The sequence below is a fragment of the Triturus cristatus genome, chromosome 7, assembly GCF_964204655.1.
Source record: "Triturus cristatus chromosome 7, aTriCri1.1, whole genome shotgun sequence".
NCBI classification, from domain to species: domain Eukaryota; kingdom Metazoa; phylum Chordata; class Amphibia; order Caudata; family Salamandridae; genus Triturus; species Triturus cristatus.
Genome location: NC_140590.1, coordinates 1,591,158,877 through 1,591,178,291, shown reverse-complemented (window position 1 = coordinate 1,591,178,291; position 19,415 = coordinate 1,591,158,877).

Sequence of the window (19,415 nt, the reverse complement as noted above, 5' to 3'; positions counted from 1 at the left end):
GGGTGGGTGTGTTATAAGGAGTGGTGGTGTATTGGGCCTCTGTTTGTTTTTGACAGTTGCAGGTCAGTGATTGTGTTATTTTAGTGGTTGTTGGCCATGTTTAGTGGCTGTGTGCCTTTCGAATGGTGTATTGTTGAGTTGTTTTGTTTTGTCCTTGTTGTGTACGTGCGTTTTGAGTGTGTGTACGGTGTGTACATGGGCCATTTGGTTGTACGATTTGGTCCTTGTGTGTGGCTTTGTACGACTCGTACATGCGGTTGTGATGTTGGGGCATGGGGTGCGCTCCGTACTTAGGAGGTTGTGTTGGGGGTGCGCCAGGAACGTACTGGGGTGGGGGTACGACTGGAACGTACTGGGGTGTACATAGACGGTGGTACGACACGTACAGGGGTGGGGGGGTGTACATAGACGGTGGTACGACACGTACTGGGGTGGGGGTACGACTGGAACGTACTGGGGTGTACATGGACGGTGGTACGACACGTACAGGGGTGGGGGGGTGTACATTGACGGTGGTACGACACGTACTGGGGTGGGGGTACGACTGGAACGTACTGGGGTGTACATGGACGGTGGTACGACACGTACAGGGGTGGGGGGGTGTACATTGACGGTGGTACGACACGTACAGGGGTGGGGGGGTGTACATTGACGGTGGTACGACACGTACTGGGGTGGGGGTACGACTGGAACGTACTGGGGTGTACATGGACGGTGGTACGACACGTACAGGGGTGGGGGGGTGTACATTGACGGTGGTACGACACGTACTGGGGTGGGGGTACGACTGGAACGTACTGGGGTGTACATGGACGGTGGTACGACACGTACAGGGGTGGGGGGGTGTACATTGACGGTGGTACGACACGTACTGGGGTGGGGGTACGACTGGAACGTACTGGGGTGTACATGGACGGTGGTACGACACGTACAGGGGTGGGGGGGTGTACATTGACGGTGGTACGACACGTACAGGGGTGGGGGGGTGTACATTGACGGTGGTACGACACGTACTGGGGTGGGGGTACGACTGGAACGTACTGGGGTGTACATGGACGGTGGTACGACACGTACAGGGGTGGGGGGGTGTACATTGACGGTGGTACGACACGTACTGGGGTGGGGGTACGACTGGAACGTACTGGGGTGTACATGGACGGTGGTACGACACGTACAGGGGTGGGGGGGTGTACATTGACGGTGGTACGACACGTACAGGGGTGGGGGGGTGTACATTGACGGTGGTACGACACGTACTGGGGTGGGGGTACGACTGGAACGTACTGGGGTGTACATGGACGGTGGTACGACACGTACAGGGGTGGGGGGGTGTACATTGACGGTGGTACGACACGTACTGGGGTGGGGGTACGACTGGAACGTACTGGGGTGTACATGGACGGTGGTACGACACGTACAGGGGTGGGGGGGTGTACATTGACGGTGGTACGACACGTACTGGGGTGGGGGTACGACTGGAACGTACTGGGGTGTACATGGACGGTGGTACGACACGTACAGGGGTGGGGGGGTGTACATTGACGGTGGTACGACACGTACTGGGGTGGGGGTACGACTGGAACGTACTGGGGTGTACATGGACGGTGGTACGACACGTACAGGGGTGGGGGGGTGTACATTGACGGTGGTACGACACGTACAGGGGTGGGGGGGTGTACATTGACGGTGGTACGACACGTACTGGGGTGGGGGTACGACTGGAACGTACTGGGGTGTACATGGACGGTGGTACGACACGTACAGGGGTGGGGGGGTGTACATTGACGGTGGTACGACACGTACTGGGGTGGGGGTACGACTGGAACGTACTGGGGTGTACATGGACGGTGGTACGACACGTACAGGGGTGGGGGGGTGTACATTGACGGTGGTACGACACGTACTGGGGTGGGGGTACGACTGGAACGTACTGGGGTGTACATGGACGGTGGTACGACACGTACAGGGGTGGGGGGGTGTACATTGACGGTGGTACGACACGTACTGGGGTGGGGGTACGACTGGAACGTACTGGGGTGTACATGGACGGTGGTACGACACGTACAGGGGTGGGGGGGTGTACATTGACGGTGGTACGACACGTACAGGGGTGGGGGGGTGTACATTGACGGTGGTACGACACGTACTGGGGTGGGGGTACGACTGGAACGTACTGGGGTGTACATGGACGGTGGTACGACACGTACAGGGGTGGGGGGGTGTACATTGACGGTGGTACGACACGTACTGGGGTGGGGGTACGACTGGAACGTACTGGGGTGTACATGGACGGTGGTACGACACGTACAGGGGTGGGGGGGTGTACATTGACGGTGGTACGACACGTACTGGGGTGGGGGTACGACTGGAACGTACTGGGGTGTACATGGACGGTGGTACGACACGTACAGGGGTGGGGGGGTGTACATTGACGGTGGTACGACACGTACTGGGGTGGGGGTACGACTGGAACGTACTGGGGTGTACATGGACGGTGGTACAACACGTACAGGGGTGGGGGGGTGTACATTGACGGTGGTACGACACGTACAGGGGTGGGGGGGTGTACATTGACGGTGGTACGACACGTACTGGGGTGGGGGTACGACTGGAACGTACTGGGGTGTACATAGACGGGTGGGGGTATACATATACGGGGGGGTACGTGTCGGACGTACGGGGGCTGGGGGGAGTGTTGGGCGCGTATGCGGGCACATGTCTCCATGGTTGCTATTGGTGTTCGGTGCGGACGGTGTTTTTTCCATACGGTTGTAGGCTCGGACGCACGGGATGGATCGTGATTCCTCGGTCGGACTTGGATTTTTACGTTTGTAAGGTAATTCGTCCGAGGACGTGTCGGACACATTTTCCGACCCGAGGACGTGTGGGGAATGATTCCCGGTGCGGGTCGTATGGACTTTTTACCATGCGAATCGTGATTGCCAGTTCGTACGGCATTTGTACGATTCGTACGGTAAAAAGACCCGATACGAGTCGCACGGGGGAATTTTTTACCGGATCGTGATCGGCACCAAATCTGCGGTCGATGTCCTAGGAAGGTTTCACATCCAGTAATGAACATCGGCTGCTCAGAACCTCCATACAATTAGCTGGAAACCTGCTTTCTATAGGGGTTTTCAGCCTATTGTGTAGCACATTGTGTGATATTGTCTCCTTACCGGGGGGCCGCTTGATGGGAGTTGATATTGTGTAACACACGGTGGCACCGTGTGAGTTGGAATGTCTGTAGTAATGTTGCAGCAACACTAGAATGTACATTAAATAACAGAAGAGTGAAATCCTTTTACACAAAGTGATAAGGTTTAGAAGGGGCAAGAGCAAATTGATGAATAATGATTGGCTGATGAGGAACATGGCTGGCTTAGTTCACATAATTTCAGAAGGGTTCTACGTTGCCTCTCATCATAGACTACAACGCATCTCGGTAATGAGAATACTGGCAAGCCAGGAGTTTTTAAAACAAGATGGAGGGTCAATGCTCAAGGACTCTCGGCTTTTGTGGGTCAGGGTGAAGCTCCACCGTTCTAAACTTGGTACATTGCATTTTCATACAGAAAAGCAAATGAATGTTGATGAATGCAGTACAACCAACAACAAGAGATTACCTGCCAAAAATATTCAAAGAGGCCCTTGGGAAGGGTCCTAATACTTATAAACACACACCGGTGCAGACAGAGACAAATGTCAGAATGATCCAACAATATGATAATTTAATCAAAATAATTTACCATTTTTATTTTTTTTAATTATCAAAACCATTTTATCAATTATTCGCAAATACATACATTGCAAAGCGATATTCAAAATCAGATTAATACAATAGCCATGTCCCACATGCCTCATTCAAGAAACACAGTCATACTGTCACACATTCCGAATAGCATCATCATATATACAACACAAAACAATTTTTTTCACATCAACAAAATACATCAAGATGGTAAAGCTGCCACATGATGATTGGATGACAGGTTCACAGTTATCATCCAAAGAATATGGGTAGTGATAATCCAGCTACCCAACAACAATAAAAACGCCAACGCGCGTTTCGGTGTCTAGCCCCAGCCGGGGCTACACCTTCATCAGGGCAAAGATGGACAGGTGGTGTGGGACAGACACACCTAAAATCACGAAAAAAATATATACAATTTCAATATACATTCTGAAATGGATTTAAAACATCAATACTTTTTTTAATTAAAGTTTTATAGTAACTCAGAATCTGCCCCGGTGTGAGAACAAAGGATCAAGCATATAATTGGCATCATAAGATAAAATGGAATAGGGTGCACCACCAGAATTAGGTAAGAAAAGAGGAAGGTGAGCTAAACTCAAGCCGCGACTGCAGATAAGTTATAGGCAGAGCTCAACTCTCACACCATTAGATCACCGTGAAAAAATGACCACGGAAGGGATTAAGAGATGAAAGAAAAAAACCCCAGTGAAAGTTTTTGAAAAATTAAAACAGTGCATATCACACAATTTCATCCATTGCAACGTAATGTGCAAGAAAACATTCTCTTAAACACTTCCATTAAATATCTGATAGTAAACCACGTGAGAAAAAGCAAATTTTTTCCAAATATTTCATAGGCTCCGGGATGGATAGGTAACCTTTAATGTATATCTGTGATAACAAATAGAAGAATATAGTTTCAAGAGAAAAAGGGAACAAATATGGTTGAAACCCATTATAAAAATCTGTTTATTGGCATTTCTTATAACAGGATACACAGATCGCTCTGTAGTCAGAGCGTCTCACATTTGTAGTAGGTTGAGTGGCATGCATCTAGCCAGTTGCATATTAACTAATAGGGGCGGGACATCTTCCAGTTTCGTAGCAATATTGAGAGCCTCCCACCGGCAGCCACAGTCATAGAATCCCCCTCAACATCCTGCCACTGGGAGGCCTCCCCAAGATGAGACGTTAACATGTCCCCCCCTCGCCTCCTGCATGTTTCCCATAAGCAGTTAGCTAACTACGTAACAGTAAGGCAGAACATCAAATGCCTAGACGAGGCAACAACAGCAAACTCTGACCCGTAATATATCAACTTCTCAATCCTTCCCCCCGCTCCGACTCCCCACCCCGGTGTCCCGTGTGGATGTTATTCGTTCAACATGAGCTCCTTTGCAATATGTACCCCCCGAACAACTGCACATGCCAGTACGCCACCTCATGTCTCGCCGCCCGGCTGACCCTCCCCCGGCCCCTCCCGGTGGGTGTCCTCATCGTGTTCCCAGCTAGTCACTGCGCCATCTCCATCTAGTGGCACCAGGGCCTGTACCATTCCCTCCCATTGACTCGCTATTGGTGTCTTCCTAAGACCTAGGGTTTCTTCCCGTAGGAGTGCAGTGCCTTCCGCCTTTGCCCATACCAACATGGAGCCTCGCCACGCCCGCACATGGGGCAGATCAGTCGCCTTCCAGCGCTTAGTAAGCAGCCGTTTTGCCACCAACAGCCCCAGATCGATGAACCGAGAAGCGACTTTCGTGGAGGGGGTCCTGTGAAAGAGGTGTAACAAGTAAACCGGCCACTCAAACAGCAGCCGACAAGTCGTGCACGTGCGGAGCGCCCCATGTACCATCTGCCAGTACAGGGCCAGTATGGGACAACTCCACAGCATGTGAACCAGGCCAACATTGAGCTCCCCAAAGCGGGGACAGCCCGCGTCCAGACGATGAAAATACCTGTTGACGGATTCAGGCGTAAGATACGCTCTGTGCAGAATAAAGAGTTGTATTTGGCGGAAACGCATTTTCCGGGGGATCCTCGTTGGACTCCGCAGCACTTTACCCCACTCCCTGTCAGTCATGGGTCGGGCCAAATCGACCTCCCATTTACGACGCAGCGGCTCTAAACTAATCGCCGCGTGCGTGCGCAAGGAGGCAGCAAACCACCGAGTCATGTGTCGCCCGCGCCGCATGACGTGGAGGTATTGCATCGTGAGGTGCTGCTCCGGCTCCCCTCTGAGGTCACCCCAACGGCTTGTCAGCGTTGCCACCAGTGACCGATGACGAAGGAAGTGGCCAGGCGGCAACCCCGACTCTTCCACCAACGTGGCGAATGAGAGGAGGGCACCATCGCGGTATAAATCCCCCAGCGTGTGGATATCTAAATATGGTTGAAACCCATAACATAAACACAAAATGCACACATATAATATCGTGGCATTGAGTGAACCTACCAAACAGTATCCAAATTGGTCCTGACCAATGATTGAGAACAGTAAGAGTCCACGACGGAGAGGAGGAGTTGGGACTGCCGCACCAGGAGATATGGTCGGAGATTAGGGCTTGGTACCGGTCTCCAAGACAAGCAATAGTGATACCTAGGTAGCACAGAAGGAGATACAATGCCATCAGGAAAGGGGCATACTTAATGGACATAGGGTGCAAAACAGATTTATTAAGGGCGCGCCACATATGCCATCAGGGAAGAGGCATACTCAATGCCGCTGCTGTTACAAAACATGGCATCCTCAGCATGGAATCTACTTAGTCACGACTAACGGGGGGATACAAGAAGGACCGCCTGGCAATAAAAGATATTGGGGGAAAGGCATACACTCTATGGACATAGGGGATAGAACAGATTTATCAAAGGCGCGCCACATATAGATATCAAATAACTGGCGAAAAGGGTGACAACATTCAGCTAGCAATTCAAAGACTCAGAGGGGAAAAAGCTTCTAAGTCGCCACAACATGTAAGTAGATAAAGCGTGAACCTAGTGGAGCCATTTCACAGGGAAACATGAAAGGGCTGATACAATTTTATTCCCGCACGCTTAATCCATTTTACCTGGATATAGGAATAACTTTTGTCAGGAGATATTTTTCCGGCTCAAAACTGACCCCCATCCTAGAGCAAAGAGCATCGGGAGAGGGAGGGTGGGCACTATCAACAGTTTCCTAGGGCCAATGAGAGGCTCAAAACTGTCAGAATAGATTAATACAAAACGGACTACAGGAAGCATAGCCTTCCAAGTATACGCAGCGGCCATCTTATAATGATGAACAAACTAGTTCAGTTCCCAGGTTAAGAGTTCAGATTAAATGAGAACGCCCCTAGTAATAGTCCCCATGCTCTAAAAACTAATGGACACAAGGGGAAATTCAAGTGTCCCAAAGAAAGCAAAAATACGAATAACATTCCCGATGGCAGAGGAAAATATAAAAACACACAAATGGAGCTATATCCCGCACACGAAAATAAATTAAACATAGAAGGAAAAGTTTGCGTGATACAGTGAGGAATCCAGAATCCAAGAAAGGGCTCTAGAGTCCCAACAATAGGGGGAGAAAGGGCCACAGATTATATTATAGCATTCTCCCAGGGACAATGTTCATTGAGGCCTTTATTAACAGCATTCAAGAGGTAGATCCAAAATACCTCTCTTTTTTTACGAATCAACGTGGGGTCTTTTCCAGGATTTACAACGATTTTTTCCAAAATCGACCATTTGAGATCATTTTCAGAATGATTTTTTTCGAGCCAATGACAGACTGAAGGGGCAGAACGTTTTTTTATTCGAATGTTGGACTTATGTTCCCCAATTCTAGTCCTGCACTCATGCCCAGTTTCTCCAACATACACAAGGTCGCAAGGACACATGATAATGTAGATAATATTGGAGGTGCGGCAATTCGTCATTCTTTGAAGTGTGACCGTACGCTCATGGGTGTTGATGGTATCGCCCACAAGTGCATTGGGGCAAGCCTGGCAACTGCCGCAACGGTGGTTGCCTTTAATGGGCCCAGGGCCATATATGGAAGGGCCATATATGGCTTTTTGGTGTAGGGTAGACGGCTCCTGCATCTTCCCTTTCACTAGATGGTTTTTGAGATTTTTATTTCTCTTAAATGCAAAAATGGGTTTGGGGAGTATGTCTTCACCATTGCCCATGTTAAGGAGGTACCAACACGAGTTGATGGTCTGTCTCAATTTGTGGTCGATGTTAGAATGTCTGGTCACACATACCAGTTTGTCCATGGGTTTATTTTCCTTAGGTAGAAACATAGAATCGCGATTGAAGTATCTCGCCCATTTAAATGATTCTTTAATCAATTTGTGAGAGTAACCCTGATGGGCAAGTTTCTCTTTGAGGATATCCACTTGCTTAGGAAAGTCTTTGATGTGAGAACAGTTTCTTCGTATACGAAGAAACTGGCTGAATGGGATACTATCCCTTTGACAGCGAGGATGGTGGCTACCATACTGCAATATCATATTTCTAGCAGTAGGTTTGGTAAATAGAGACATATAAAGTTCATTTTGGTTGTGCTCGATCCAGACATCAAGAAACTCCAATTTGCAATTGCTAAAATGGGCAGTAAGTTTGAGATTACTGTCTGCAGCATTGATCCATAGGATAAAGTCATTTAATGAGACATGGCCCCCAAATGAAAAAGATATCGTCAATTAATCGAGACCATGCTCGAACATTCTCATGGAAGGGGGCCATCTCATTGTAGTTGTTTACTTGCTCAAAGTGCCCAATATATAGACAGGCTATGCTTGGGGCACAAGAGGCCCCCATGCTTACTCCCTGAACTTGTTGGAAGTAGCAGTGGTTAAACTCAAAGTAATTCTCACTGAGAACTACTTTGAGGCATTGAATGATAAATGGGGCGTTGCTGATCCCAGGTTCAGAGAACAAGATCTTTTGCATCACCATTAGTGCTCCTTCCTGAGGGATATTAGTATATAGGGACTCAAGGTCCAGCGTCACCAAGAGTTCCCTATCAGCATGGTAAGAAGGTCCCTCAATTTTGGCAATGAAGTGGTCAGTATCCTTGACAAAGGACTCTAATTTGTTGACCAGTGGTTTTAAAAAACGGTCACTATATTTGGAAAGGGGCTCAGTTGCAGATACAATCGTAGATACAACAGGCCTAAGGGGCGGGTCAAGAACATTCTGATGGGTCTTGGGGACCCCGTAAATGATGGGCATGCGGGTATGACTAGGGGTCAAAAACTCTGCTTGTGCAATTAGTTTCCCTGTGCTTACATGATGACAGAAATGGAAATGTTGAAAATGGGTGTCATATAGGCCCAGATCTCTGTACTGGGGTGAATGTATGACATTGTTCTGCATTCTGTCCATCAATTGTTCTTTTTGCATATTGGCCTGCTGGTCACCAGGCGTAAAATTGCCAACTTTTGCGGGGGTATCCTCACATACAGCTCTGGGACTGGTGCAGTAATATGGGCGGGTGCATGTACACCGTGAGGGATATAGACAGAAGTATAGAGTGTCTGCATGAGTTCAGAACGTTTGGGAAGATGGTGTGAATTGCACGGGCTTTGATGCACCTTACTGCCTTGTGCGTCCCTTTGAGGATACGTTAGCTAATACACGACAAATAATTATGACGTAGGGCTGCTTTCAAGTTTGGTTGTCAACCAGATGCTACTGTAGTTCATTTAAAACTTAATACTGCGCTTTACGAGCCAGTTGCTAATAGTTAAATGATAATGTATCTGTTAAACTCAATTAACAATATGTATTGCATTCTTATGTTGTCCAGGCAATTTTATATAATGTACAACACAGCCGCTGTGTTCTTTGTAATTTTATCAAAAACAATAAAAAAAAATAGAATAATAACAAATACAAATGGTAGCCCCATCAGTCACGTTGTGCAAGATCATGATTTGCCACTTGCTAATCTGTCAAGTAGCCTGGTTAAAAAAAGTATTTTAGAGCCCCAGGCGAAATACAGGTTCTCCATTTCACCTGGAAAGTTTAGGCCATCTGCAGAAATCTGGGTCCCTTTTGAGGCCATTTGTGAGCCAATGTGGACCATTGTATCAATTTCTAGCCATTACTTGTTCTTAATATAACAAAGCGATCCGGACATTAAATTTACTTTTGGATTTGCTTAGGCTATTTTTTAACTCACTTCACTGCAACCTACTCACTTCAGCACACTTACACAGCACTTCACACTTCACATCGGCAACGGAAAAGAACTCTGGCAAAGAGCCCCCCTGCAGGGTCTTTTTAGCACTGACCCAACGAGGAGCTGCCGGATGATGAAGCATGACACTCCCTTGGGTGTGTGACGGTTATTGATCCTGATGGATCAGACCCCCTGATCTGACTCCTCAGGTGCTCCCGACCTGTCCACTTCACCTTTGCTTTCTTAGGAACTGCATACCCTTGTCAGTACTGTAAGGCGCTTGCCTACAGTGGCCCTCATGTAGCACTCTCTCTGCTGTGAGATTGTCAGGGGAGCCTGACATCAGTGGGGTGCAATAGTAGTATTTCATTTCAAGGTGAAAGTAAAGCTTGACTTTTCAACTAGATGGGGCCAAGAAAGCATCCTACCTTTCCCAAATTATAGCAGTCTCTTCAGCCTTTAAAAAAAAAAAAAGTTGCAGTGTTTTCTGATTTACTACTGAATCATTCCAGCGATGAACTGGAACCTCTCTGTCCCTGGGGCCCAATGCTCCTGTTTGCCTTGGATTGACTGGCCCCAGTGTCTCATTTAAAAAAAAAAATAATAATAAAATAAATACATTTAAAACAAGCATTGGCATAGCCAATAGGTCTCGCCTTTGGGACTTTATAAGTGTTTAGCTATGCAACAGTTGATGTTGCACCAAGGATATTGTGCTGCATAATTAAATACTTATAAGGCCCCAAAGGTGAGACCTATTGGCTATGCCAGTGCTTGTCTTTCACTGATTCCATTCATACTCCCTTTGCACTCTCCCACTGGCATTCTGCACACCCACTTTATTCACCCTTTCTCATATTCACTTCTGTGGGCTCTGTTTTAACCCCCCTCGCATGGGCACTGACTTGCCCCATTGTGAGTGAGCTCAGCCTTGCCCCCCCTCCCTTCTGGGCTCTGTCTAGTCGCTCCCCTTGCGGGCTCTGTCTTGAACCCCATCCCCCTGCTCAGGTTTTAGTGCAGACGTGGTCAGTGAAAACACCGTCCCTCAGAGTGTAAGAGAGCTAATAGCCGAGGTAAGCTGACCCACTGCACCATGCTGAATAACTGTAGAGGACGGCAGCAGAATGCGACTGCCACTTGTACAGACTCATACTGGATGAAGAGCGCTGTTTATTTATATATTCGTGGACCTTTATTATGAATTATTTTGAAAGCCTGAGACTGGCAAGTCGGCTAAAACTGTCTTCAAGCCAGACCCTAAGATTTCCTCCTCTGCAGGACACGTTTTTATGAATCGAGAACTGAGCCTCCGTTCCCGGAGAAGGTCATGGCGTGCATAGATATTGAAGCTGGCTTGGCGACAACCCAGTCCTATAACCGCCATAATTTATACCCTGTTATTTGTAGCCACCAGCCAGTCCTTCTGTCCTTACCTCATGTTCTTGGATGACCTGCTCTCTGGTGACAGCATTAATTGGCCGTCACCGCAGCCACTCGGAATGTTAACCATTCGTTGAGGGACAGCTGAGTGCATAACTGAATTCCTTTGAGAATCTTTGAATCTGCGAGGTGATCACACAACATTCCTTACTTCCTTCTTTTTGTTTACGGTTTAATCCTCCAAGTCACAATCAATGTGATGTTTCATTGAAAGTCAAGTAAAAAACACAGGTCAGTTAACCAGGAACTGGGAGGAGAATTGACAAAATAAATTCTGTATGCCTGGTGTTGAATGCAGAGTTCAACGGATAAAAATAGAACAACCCAATAAAAAGAAAAAAACATAATTTAAGTAAGTTACTAAAATAATAACAACCTTAAAATAGTTGAAGGGAGCAGTTAAAAAGAATATGTTTTTTAGCAATTTGTATCATATTGGCGTCTGCACGTCTGCACGTCTGATATGGCAAATATATACCCTAGCAGTATTAGCTACTCATCCTCAGCAAGTCACAGGTCACGCAGACATCCGCACAAGGTAGGATAAGTAGTAATGAGCATCCCCCTCTCTGGACGTACTGCATTTTCTTAACGTTGGCGGTGGGAGGGGTTTATCATCAATGTGTGTGGCGAGTTTAATCAGTTTAGCTTCCCAAATTAACTCCGGGTTGCACTCTTCATACAGTTATTTCGGGTCTTAAGGACCACACACTCTGCTGTAACCCACTACAGAGGAGCGGGGGCTAGGGAGCGCGGCAGCGAAGCGAACGCACGCTGCTGCGCATGCTGGCCACCGACGGGAATGGGCGGAGCAAAGGCGGGACATGCGCCCGCCTTTGCCCAATTGCGTGCTGGCTTTTTTTTTTTTTAAAAGCACGCGAAAGCCAATGGCAGCTGCGGAAAGCAAAGCCACACGCACGAGCGTGTGAGCAGCTTTCAGAACCCCATACAAAAGGACTCTCGCTGCGCGAGCAGTGTTACGCACTGCAACGCAGGCGCGACCCCTAAAAAAAGAAGTGCAGGGTCCCAAACTATTTTCTATGAGCTGTCGCTTCTGAATGCCGGCCTGTGGAATCCTGAGCTTTGATTCTTTTGATTCCAGCTCATGCCTCTTCCATTTTCCGCCCTTCTCTTCCTGTCTCTTCATCTCACTCTTGCAGGTTCTTTCTCATCCCTGCTTTCTCCCCTTGTCACTAATTTCCTATCTTTCTGATCTTACTTCTTTCTCCATTTTCTGCTTTTGTCTCTATTTCTCTGGGTCAAAGTCTCATGAAGCTGTTACACAAACATTGGTGCCTAAGCCTGCTACTGGCAACCAGTGGCATGAATTAAGCATGGGCAGGAGCGTAGCTTGGTCAATGACATTATGGGGTTGCAGACAGTGGTTTCCCAACAACCTATGGAATATACCTAACTAAAAGGACTGTGGGAGGGCTGGGTCATGGTTTAGGTTGAGATTAAATTAGACTAATGAGTATGGAGTTTGGAAATGTAAGGAACATTTTTATAGCATCATTAAATACATAGAACCATAAGGTATTTGTATTTGTAGGGGGATTTATATAGCGCATATATACCGACAGGTCTCTTAGCGCTGACAGAAGGAGATTCACAAAAAAAGCCCGGCAAAGACAGTCCTGGTGACAGGGATCTTAGGAAGAGTCTCTGAAAAGCAGCGTTTTCAATAGCTTACGAAAGGGGAGTAGGCCTGGTTCTTTCCGTAAGGCCTCCGGCAATTGGTTCCAAAGACGTGGCAGGTTAACAGAAAAGGCTCGTCCGCCTTTGGAAACCAGATTGCTGCGGGGGCAGACTAGCTGGAAAGCATCTGCAGATCGAAGTAGACGTCCTGGAACATACTTAGCCAGGCGATCCCTAATGTAGCTAGGGGCTTGCCCATAGAGGGACTTATGGGCAATGCACAGGGCCTTGAATTTCGCGCGTTGTCTAACGGGCAACCAGTGTAGATTTAAGAGCAGAGGTGATGCATGGGCCCTCCTAGGAAGGCTGAAAACCAACCTAGCAGCATCATTCTGCACCACCTGGAGCCGGTTAGTGAGTTTCTGAGGAAGGCCCAGATAAAGCGGATTCCCATAGTCGAGGCGTGACAAAATTGTAGCCGAGACTATGGATTTCATGGAGGAGGTAGATAGAATGGGGACCAACTTCCTCAGTTGCCTCAAGATACCAGAGCAGGTGATCACCACTGAAGAGACTTGATGACTTAGCGAGAGATCTGCGTCGATCTTGATTCCCAAGCTTTTCACAACTGTGGCTGGACAGGGAGGAGTCCCAAGTTCTTTGGGCCAGAACAGGCCACCCCAGGAGTTATTAATGGTTGGGACGACGAGAACCTCCGTTTTATCGGGGTTGATTTTTAAAGAGTTAGCTGTCATCCAGTTAGTTGTGAATCTTAAAATATTTTGGGCCGTCTCTTGGGCGTGGGCTGAATTGTCAATCCTCAGAATAAACTGGGTGTCGTCAGCATAATTAAAAACACGACAGTCCAGATTGGATAGGGTGGACACTAAGGGTTGCAAACAGATATTAAAGAGGCAAGGTAGCAAAACAACTTTGCACACCCCTCACCAAGACCATTTTACAGAGACCAATAGGATAACAAATAAAGGCTTGAAAATTGTATGAGCCAAACTCATGGCACAGTACCACTTCTACCAGGTAGCTCAATGCAGTGCTACGTTTTCATGGTGTACACTAGCATGGATGAATGCAAGGCATAGCAGTGTTCCACTTCGGTACTATGTTGAGTGCTGGCTTGAGTGATTACATTTTTTTTTAACCTGCCTCTTTATTATGGATCCTACTTAAAAACATGCTCATTGCAAGGTCATAGGTCCAATAACTGTGCTGGGCACTAGTGGGATCCAGATGTGTACGGAGGCAAACCTAATGAAATGCAGCATGTAGAAATAGCTCCTTATGACTGGTGCCAGTACACTGTCAGCACCATCCCCTATGCATAAGGTAGACTTTGAATTAGGCATTTAGCCATATCCGATATTTGGCTCAGAAGTATTTGTGGGCTAGACAGTGGGCTTCCTTGTGACCTGGACTCACTGGCAGACCATCACCAAGATCCCAGTCTGGTGGCAGGCCATTCAGCCAAGAAAGGGCACCAGTGAAATAGTGAGTATGGTGCATGATATTGTCCAACCCAGTCCAGTTGCTCAGCACAAAAATATATAAGTAGAGCAGACCTACCACCAGCCTAGACGTAGAAACAGCAACCCGGCTGTAGGAGGGCAACCAGTGGTAGCTCCTTCGCTAAGGCCGAGGTGCATCGCCCCACTGCTTTGCAGCAGTGAAATAAAGGATTATCATTTCGTTTTTTCCTGCTGCTGCAGCTTTGCGGACACGGCGGGGCTGCTTTGGTGACAGAGGAGCAGGGGAGGAGTGGTGGCACACTGTAAGTATGCCAGCTGTCTCGGGCCCGCCAAGCAGTCATGTGCACTTTACATGTTCTCCACCAAGGCTGCATTACAAAATGTTTAGATGTAGTCCTTCTCTGAAATTAGTCAGATTAAATACTGTGAGTAAGAACAGCGTCCGTGTCATTTCTAGAGGTTTCAGCTATCTCATCGAGTGGTTTAGAGGTGAACAACCCAATGAGGCTGGAGTGTGGCGTTGATGAGCCAATTTGAGTGACCGCGTGAATTATGGTTCAAGAGAGACATTGTTAATCAGTGATGTCCATTGTAAGCTTCTTTGAAATTGCAATCTCTTAGAATATCAACTTCCAGCACGTAGTTATCATTTGTCTTTTTGCATGTTGTTACATGGGAGGTGATTCTCCTCATTTGACTTGATTTGTTACGGAAGTGGGTTTAAAGTGGTGAAGCTCTGTTTAGAAATAATTCAGTCCTAGTATGAATCAGATTTGTACAGTCTCCAGGTGACGTCTCATAAGGCTCAATCATTATATTAAGTTAAGTTGTACAATTCAGAAAGTTCATTCAGACCTTTGGTGGCAGAATTAAATTTGAGAATTAACATGGCTTCTGTTCTTGAAAGTTTCGGTTCAAGATCGCCACCTCTTGTATCTTTGTTGACTTTGGCAATCACTGTCCATTTTAGGTCTTTGATTTGGTGGTTGTTGATTCGCCAATGATTAACCAAAGGAGCTGTTAAAACATTGTTGTTAATCCTAGACTTATGCTGTGACATTCGAATTCGAATTTCTTGACTAGTCTTGCCTATGTAGACTAGATCACACGGGCATCTTATGGCATAGATCACTGATTTACTTCGACAGTTGGTAAATGAATCGTGTTTCCAATAAATTCGATTGTATTCAAAGAGGTCGCCTTCGATAGTCGAGTCGCAACAGGCGCATGAGCCACATTTATGATGGCCTTGGATAGGTTGTAGTCCTACATAATCCCGCACCGTCGGTGGTTTATTTTGTGGCATGGCTGCTCGAATGATTTGGTTAGCAATATTGCGATCCTTTTTGAATGCGAATAAAGGATTTTGTTTAAGTGATGCATCAAGATTTTTTATTAGATGCCAATTCTGTAGGATACATTTTTTCATTAGATTTGAGTTAGGACAAAAAGTCGAGACACAGACAATCATTTCCAGTGGATGACTCTCTTTCTTTTTTAATAGATCTTCTCTGGGAGACCACCAAGCTCTTTTCATTGATCTTTTTAGCAGCTTCTTGGGGTATCCTCTTTTCTTTAGATTCTCACATAGTGTAGTTGCATGGGCCATGTATTCATCCTTGAATTGACAGTTTCTTCGGATCCGTAAAAATTGACCGAAAGGTAAGTTATCACGTAGATTTCTCGGGTGGTAACTTGAGTAGTGAAGGGTCTTATTCCTGTCTGTTTTCTTTTTAAACAAGGTAGTGGCCAAGCTATTGTCTGAAGGATAAATTTCTACATCAAGAAACGCAATTTTGATTTGAGAATGATTTAGAGTAAATTGGATATCGAAAGTGCGATTGTTCAACCATTCATGGAAGATCTTTAGGTTTTCAAGAGACCCTGTCCAAGTCATAAAAACATCGTCAATATAGCGGGTCCATTTGCCGATATATTGGGAAAAGTCTCCATCCGACACAAGGTAAATCTATTGAGCTCTTCTAAAAGCTTTTTGGGAGAGGCATAGGGGAAGCACCTAAACTTATATAGGCTTCTTATCTTTTCACAGGTCCTGATGAGAGACCCAATGATCTAAGGGTCTCGAAACGCGTAGACCTTATATTGTGACCACAAGAAGTTAAAACACTGAAAATTAAGGATTGTTTATAGCTAAGCTTGTTGCTTGAACAATTGACTCTGTGGTCGTCTGATTGAAAACATTGTTTTTCTATTTGTTTGCCAATGAACAAGCCTGTGTGATTGTAGGAATGGATGTGAATGCATGAGACGTGTTTGTGATATGATAGTATTGAATGTATAATTGTTGTAATGTAAATATTGTATTAATCACTTTTTCTAAATTCAGCCCCTCTGGCAATAGGAAGGTTCTAAAAATCTATAAATTAGATTACTAAAACTTTGATTTAATCAAACAAAAGAATAAATTTATTTTTTGTGACACATTTTGTTTCATTTTCTCTAAATGTGTGGTCCAGAATAATATGGAAGCTTCAACTCTAGGGCAGTACTAGCACTCTAATTGTTCACAGAACACCCAAGAGGGCCACAACACCCACTGCCACCACCCCCAGGAGCCCAACCCCCAAAAGGGCCCACCGCACCACCACAGAGGCAGCGCAGACAAAGACAGTGGACCCCCAGGAAAACGCACCAGCCTCACAGACCCATCACCTGACAATGTCAGTGCCCACTACAGGCCCAAAAGGACAACCATCCTACGCATCCTGACCATCATCGCCCAACAGGCTGACGGCACCAACACAGCGAACAATCAACATCCCACCCCACCCAAAGGTGCTGGCTGTGCTGCACCTGTTGGCCTCTGGCACCCCCAACCAACACCTGCCAGAGTCGGAGGAGTCTTACAGCCAGCCACATCCAAGTCCCTCACACCTGTCCTGGACATCACCATCAGCCTGGTACCCCAGTCAATATACTTCCAACACAATGTGCAGGATCCGCTGGAGACCAAGCAAGGACCATACGCCATAGCTGGATGCACGCATGTGTTGAGGGCAATCCACAGCACACATGTCATACCTTTGCCCACTGATGACACAGCACACAATCACCGCAACAGAAAGCACTCGTCTCACATCACATCAATGTGCAGGCAACATCCGAACACCGTGGAATCTCCACCAGTGTTGTCACCAAATACCCAGCCAGTGTGCATGATTCCATCATCCTCCTACAGTCCAACTTCAACCCGCGCTCCCAGGATGGCACAAAGGGAAATGCATAGCCCCTTGGCAAGACCCAAATGAACACCCCACACACCACAACTCCACAACCATGCAACTCACAACTCTGGCAATGCACATGTCACAAAATCACAACCAACATGCAAAACAACATGCTCACCCACCAGACACGACAGGACAACTTACTATGGTAACCTGCGCAAGCCGTGAACTTGAGCCATCAATGGCATGGCACCTCAGCCACACAATAGCAGAATGAGGGGAGAGGTGGGCACCAAGCATGTGTGAAGGAGGCAGGAGAACCATGATTGGGAAAGCACACAATGCCAAGAGTGGCGGAGATGTGCTGGATAGATCGCAGTATGCAGAACACACACATATCCATGGCGACATACACCGCTGGTGTATGGAGAGTAGTGGACAGTGGACGCAACCATGTCACCCCAGCCAGTGGGGGAGTTCGCGGAAATGTTGCCTGTTACGCCCCCCCGTAAGCGTGAACAGAGTGGGATAGCACGGCGTATGCCAGGCCAGCGTAGAGGTGTGAATAAAAAGCACATAGCCCTGGGCGTGTCCTCTTCCGGGAATACCCAACATCTCTGGCAGGGCGGGGCATCTCACCCCGCCACGAGGCCGACGCCATCCTCGTGAGCGGATTTGCCTGCGATCCTGTGCGCTTGCTGTACCCCGGTCCGCTGGATCCCGAACTCGTCAGGCCCTCCCCTGCGCAGCCAGGCCACAGTGATCACCTGCTGACACCGGCGTGTGTCAAGGAGGGCCCACCACGTGCCGGCGCAAGCTCCAAGCCCGAGGCCCACCACCTCAGACCATCACGGCCTCCGCGACACAGGCCCGCTTTAGTCTTTTCTCATTGACGTACTGTACTGCTGCCTCCGGCCTACACTATGGACAAGTAGGTCACACATTTGGAACTGAGTCCTGATCATACTTTGTCCGTGTACGCACAACAATGAAGATTCTACTTCACTGTACTCCCTATGATCAGGTGTCAGCAACCATGTGCATAGCATCCAAACGACAAGTGGCTGTGGGCCCTTGCTGACCGCTGCCTCCGGCCCACGCTGCATGCGAGTAGGTCACACATTTGAGACTGAGTCTTGATCATACATTATCCGAGTACTCACATTAACAGTACGTACTTGGCAGGACACTGACTGAACACCAGCTCAGCTCTGGTGCTTTTGCCTCCGTCAACCACAAGTCACCCCCAAATGTCATCTCAACTTCGTGTGTTAGAGTTACAGGAGGGGCTTGCTGAAACGCGTCTGGCCCTTGCTGACTGCTGCCTCCGGCCCACACTGCAATCGAGTAGGTCACACAATTTTGAATTCAGCCTTGATTTATTTATGGCAGACTTGATGTCATTGTACAGGCCTCATCGCAGACTCAATCCCCTTTCAGCCCCGGCGCCACTAAGTCTGTTCTCCGAGACCCATGGTCACTTTCTGGTAGGACTTTGTTGGCGACTGAGTCCATGCACTTGGGGTTGTCATCGCCATCATGTTGGTGATACTGACTTTGTGGCTAAAACAATGCCGTGGCATTCCATGCATCCATTTGCTGCTTCCGGACAGCTTCCACCGTCTGCATCATGCCCTGGAAGACAGCTTCCACTGTCCCCCACAACGCTCCACAACATACACCTCGGACATTGATGAGGACCCGCTCAGGTCGCATGGCCCATCTGACTGCACCGC